The following is a 6,166-nucleotide window of genomic DNA, read 5'->3' as shown; positions in this document are numbered from 1 at the left end:
AAAAAATGTTTGTGTGTGCAGCAGAATGTTATTGTTACAAAATCATGAGACATTCATACTAATGCCATCTTTGGCAACTGTGGTCTAGATACTATTTAGAAATTCTTCAGCGGGTCCATGGTAAGACACAACCGCAGTGTGGGAATATGTGACCTGGGTGCAGATAAACTATTGCATTTCCAATTGAAAGCATCACACTCTTAACTCCAACCCAGGAACTACCTCTTGTCGCTGCAGATATTTCTTCAATCAATACAATTTCACGGAACCCTTTGACAATTAAAAGGAGGCATGTCAGATCTATCCCATGCAAAGTTCATACATTAACAAATGTTCCAAGTCCTACTTTATTTACCCATAATAAAATGCTATGAAACAAAAGAAGATTATAAATGTCTTGTGCAGTACAAGGTGGCAAAATAAACGACCAGACACTATCAACGCTCTTCTGGTTGAGAACTAGTGTACCAGTGTTGTCGCCTATTGATCTTATGGCATGAATGGGGGTTTATAACCCATCCCACATGTCAAACCTGGACAGACTCCAATCATTCTGCTTGTTGCTTAGCAGAAAAGAGATTGGGTAATTTGTAAATTGTGGGTATTATATTATGTGTTCATAACAGATTTATTTTAATATAATAATATAAATGCATCCCGTCACTGCAATAAAAAACAAATTGATAAATGACATGACATCTGTTTCCAGACTTTTCATATCAATGTGGTTGAATTCATAGCTGAGCCCAAAGCTACAGTGAACCACAGGTGATTACTCCCCTCAACACAGAAAAAAGTTTAAGTCTTTCATTAAAGTTCTCACCATGTTGGGGACAACCAGACATGCCCATAAACGTTCCTCCCCCATGTTTTGCAGTGTTTGGGAAGTATCATAGTAGCAACATGACATTGTAGTTTATGTCGCCATAACCACGAGGGCCCCTGGGCTTTCTCGCCACAGTGGCATTCTTCACATAATTGTATGGCAAAGCAGAAAGCCTCTGTTATCAAGGTATTTTCTAAGCTTACTAATTTCCTCTGTTTACCAAGGTTATATATACTTCATCCTTTACATTAACCACACAGGAATGCTCTGTTGCTCCATAACTGCGACGGATAAAGACATCTTCTCTCAGTGTTAGGATGTTGAACTTGATTTAAATGATAACTACCGCTCTCCGACTTTTACTTTTGGGATGGTGGTCATTCCTGGTAATTCTGTGAATCCACCGAAGTGTACAGTAGCCTTTTCCTCTGGTGCATTGGTTTGTATCTTGGTGAGATGTAACTGTGATCTATGTGTGGGCCCCTTCTGCAGATAGAGAATAAAAATACCCAAAGAAACATGGAAATTTGAGTCTGCACTAAGGATAAGGTTGTATGCCTTAAATCATAGCCACAAAGTGTCCCTCTATGACCTGTTGAGATACCATCAGGAATAAGGGTGGCGGTATTTACAATGCCCGGCAACCCCTCCTGCTGAGTGGCAGAGAGACCTTGGCTCTATCTAATCTCCATGCAACATCTCTGTCCCAAAGAGGTTTGATATTAATCACTGCTAGATTATCATAGTCTTAATCCATGCTAATGTAAAAGGATGGCACAACTTAATCCTTGGCAAAGCACTTGGCAAACACGCTCAATTACTAAGTGGCTGCTTTGAATGACCACCTTGTCCGACGTATGGAAACAATGTAGGCAACAACCTCTACTTGTGTACATCATTAAGGCCTAATTAATGATGTAACCGTCCTCAGCCCTGTAAAACGTACATACATTTCCATAGGTCACGCGTGACGGGCTGACTGCTCAAGGTCAGGCTGGCCACTAATGCCGTCTACACACTGTCCCTGTGAGGATCTGGGGGGGATGAGGGAGCACCGCTGGAGATCTGTGCTGCGGTGTGACATTGATATCATTTGGAATAATATGCTTCTTTCCTCTCCAGTGATTACTGGGTTCTGATGGGTCAGCGTATGAATGCATGCAGTGGAGAATAAAGTGAATGCAGTGGAGAATATAGTGAATGCAGTGAAGAATATAGTGCATGCAGTGGAGAATATAGTGCATGCAGTGGAGAATATAGTGCATGCAGTGGAGAATATAGTGCATGCAGTGGAGAATATAGTGCATGATGAGTGAAACGGCTGAAATTAGCTTTGGGGGAAAATATTGTCATTTATCTTACTATCGTTATGTCACCACTATGAAACAAGACGCACACTGATCTCTTATATTCTTCAAGTAAGTACTTATGTTAAGAAAACATGGAAGCACTATGCCATCTAAAGATACAGCACATTTTTTTGTATAACTTTTGAACCTTTATAGCGTTTGAATATGTAGATTTTACACAGCTGCACATGGGTTTATTTAGGACTGAGAGGGTTGGATGCATAGACCAAAATAAACTCACATTTATACCTAGGGGAACCTGCACAATATCATGTACTTTAACCCTGTATGCCTTTTACCATTGCCATATGGCTTTATCCTGTGATGTGTTTGGGGCATTGAGGTTTGGAATGGGCATAAGTATGACTCTATATTGGAGGTCAAAAAGATTGTGATTTGCTTGGAGGTGACAGGAAAGTGGAGCACATTGTGGATTTATAATCCAAATAATCCATTCTTTGTAAGGTGATGAGACGGAGCATTTTCTCAATTGTTTGTCTAATTAATTGGAAGACAGTAATGCCAACTGACTGACAGGTTACAGATTTAACTGAAGATCATGTCTAATGCACATCTGTGTATGGCATTGTTGTCTCTAAATAGGGGCGAGAAAGTGATCTGTCACAGAATTCCAAGGCATCCTTCTGGGTTCAAATCTGTGGGCTTCTTTTGCTTCGATAAAAGCGCAGCCAATTACTTAACAGGTGGAAGGATAAAGCCCCTTGGTGGACAAATCAAGATAAAGAAAGATAAAGATCAAGCAAGATAAAGTGGCCATCACAAATATAAGAGGAGGATACCATGCCCTCACCTGTGTGTAAAATAGAGCAGTCAGTCAGTGTGTAGTTTTTAAAAGTTCTTCTGTGTCACTGTGTCTGTGTTTGTGTTCTAATTTTAGAAGGACATGTTGAGCCGTTACAGTGAACGCCCCAGGTGCCTGAGACAGCCTCCCTCTTCTGAAAGTAGAACTCTACACAGAATGTATTGTTTTGTGAAAGAACGCTAAGTCCACATCCACATTCCCACCGTTTACATAAACACACTCCACTAGCGTTCTCTAGGAGCCCTATGCCCTGTGGCTCCGGCTTGCTCTGCCAGCTACTGCTTGGGCTACCGATGGGAAGAGCTTGGACCTCTGGGACGCAAGGATGATTTCTTGGTTATCTGGGTTGGGACACTGAAAGGATGATTCCTTGTTTGTCTGGGTGGAGACACTAAAAGAAAAAAGATATTCACCAAAAGCTCTGAGTGATAGATCTAGGGTAATGATACCAAAAGGGCAATTGAGAAAATATTGAATTTTCAAGGTAGAGTTTAGAAAAGAATTAGTGGGCTTAAGACAAATTTGAATGAACAGCCAACCACTCTTACCACATCTGCAAAAAAAAAAAAAAACATTATTTGATTATTACACACAATCCAGTTCAACCTAATGCATCCTGCACAGACCCTGGAATGCATAGGACTATAAAAAACATTTAACATTTCCATCAGGTTATCTATTGGCCTACCTAGTCCATGGAAATGTTGAGAGATTTTTTAGGCTGTGAGGGCAATGCTATCTTACATTGGCCTATTTGTTTTATATTCTGTGTTTGTTTTACAGAGTAGGCTCAAACCTACTGTAGTGCTTCAGGCTTGCACAGTCTCACTGATAATTGTCCTGAATTTAAGTTCTGCTGCCAGAGCGAGGAAGAGAAACACATGGGATTAAATAAACCTGAGAGTGAAGTGAACTCCTTGGCACTAACTCAACATTCCTGGTTACTGGAGCAGGACTTGACGTGAAAACGTGTTATTACTTATTCTTCACAATCTTTCACACTACTCATGAAGCGCCATCTGCTGCTCACTCAGGGTAGTATTCCAACCCCTTCACATGACCCCTTATCCTAATAAAATAGGTCTCTTTGGGTTGACATTGACATTGCCTTAAAAAAAAGAAAGGCCTTTTGATGATGCAATCTATGTTACATTTAGGCAAAGTGGAGATGTTTCAAGTACCTTACAAACAGACGTTTACAGTGTACATACAGTCTTTGGGCCTGTGAGGTAAATATTGAAAGCATTATTTTTCATTCCTCATATATACAACCAGGCTACGGACCTCTAACAACCTTTCCTTATCACTCCTTTTCGCAAACAAGGTTTTTTTTTTTTAAGAAGGCTACAGAGTACTGATGAAGCTTGACAATATGTGACAGGAAGCATTTGTGCATGCAAGGAAAGACAGAGATGGGGAAAGAGAAAGAGGCAAAGTCTCTCTCAAAGCCAGGTCACTGCTCACTGCATCTGTTCTGTGGGTGCACTTCAGTCATTCGTGCTGGATAGCAATTTAAATGTCATCCTAACTTCCACAGCCCCAGCTAGGATGGCATCACTCGGGCCTACAAGTGCACTGCCAATCCCTGGCGTAATAACACAGTTACAGGGCGGAGGGGAGCAGAGAGTAGCTCTCAGCCAGACCACATTATCCTCGTTTTCTTGTGACAGCTAGAGAGGAGAGGAGGGAGAGGCAGCACAGAGCCAGGGGCAAGGCAAATGGAGGCTTTTTTTTTCAGTGAGACTGGCTGTTTCATGATCCATGCAGTTTTGCATGACTATGCAACAAAAGAGATATTCAAAATATTTTTTACATTAATAATCTTGAATGATGTCGATGGGCATACATGCAGCAATGTGTATGTGTATATAATATGTATTCCATAGCCTAGCCTAGTATAGGTGTGCCATCGCATACACATACAATAGCCTATCCACCTACGCAAACACAGAACACAGGCCTACAGCTTCTGATATAGATGACTACAGTGGACTTTGGGCCCTAGATGAGCATTTTTAATTTTTTTTACAGATCATCCACCACAGCCACTCTTAACAAATCCTGATTATGATAGTCTGTGGTGACGATGACGGGAGTAAGAGATCACAGTGTCTCATCACATCGACCACTGTAATTTAAAACTTAAACATTTCAGAGACGGGTTGGGATTCATGCGGAGATGTAGGGTGTGGATTTTAATAGTAAAAAAAGACATTTCGGTCTGGCTGGCATTCCTTTGCATTACTGCATATGTGATTTATGCTTGAGAGCATCTCGGGCTGACCTACTTCAAGAGTCGGGTGTAATATGCAGCGGATAGTCCAATTGCCTGTAATACGTGGACTACCGCACAGTAGAGAAAAGAGTGAAACCACAGATTTATAAACGTGACTTTTATTTATTCATGAGGACTGTGGGAATAAGTTAGTGTCAAGAGACCTGGCCCTTTCCCTGTTGAGGAGTATCTGCATTCTTTTGAGTCCAAAGGTTTAAGAGGCAATTCTGTAGAAGATCACTTTTCTATGCGTGAATTCATACACATTGTTTTGGGTCCTACGATGCATAATGAGGAATTTACTAGAGTCTGTGCTTCCCATCACAATGCCTAGACTCCTAAATTTGCGTTCTATTGTTGTTTTGCTGGAGTAAGCCTATTTTCAATGTTTTCAGTCACTTGGTTTCTTCCACTGTATACATGATCAACATAATGCTTGTGTAAACAAGTCCAACAAGGAGCCAATGGGATTTAAGAGATAAGTCTTAAATCCTGACTGTCACAGTTTATGTGCAGTGTGAAGCTATGAGTTGTGATATACCGTCTGGTTTTTGTGTTGTTTGTTTGGTTTCGTGGTTGTTTTGTCTCCTCTGCGGTTGTCTGAGTTTTCCAAAGCATGTTGTCTTTATTGCCCCATCTGTATTACTTTGAGTAAATGAGAGGGCAGTCTGTTACATTAATGGTCTAAACCCAAACCTTAACTCCTTCAGATGAGATCACAGGTACATGTTTGTGGTATTCAATGGATTTATTTAAGATAATTCATCCAGAAAACACTACCACGCGCCACTATCAGACAACACATTTTATTCTGCAATACTTCAATGAAGGACAAAACACATGATTATCCAAGTTTCTTGATCCCCACAAGACATTCCTTTACAGACGTTCTT

The sequence above is a fragment of the Sprattus sprattus genome (genome assembly GCF_963457725.1).
Source record: "Sprattus sprattus genome assembly, chromosome: 1".
Taxonomy (NCBI): domain Eukaryota; kingdom Metazoa; phylum Chordata; class Actinopteri; order Clupeiformes; family Clupeidae; genus Sprattus; species Sprattus sprattus.
The sequence above is the reverse complement of the archived record's forward strand: the minus strand, read 5'-3'. Positions refer to the sequence as shown.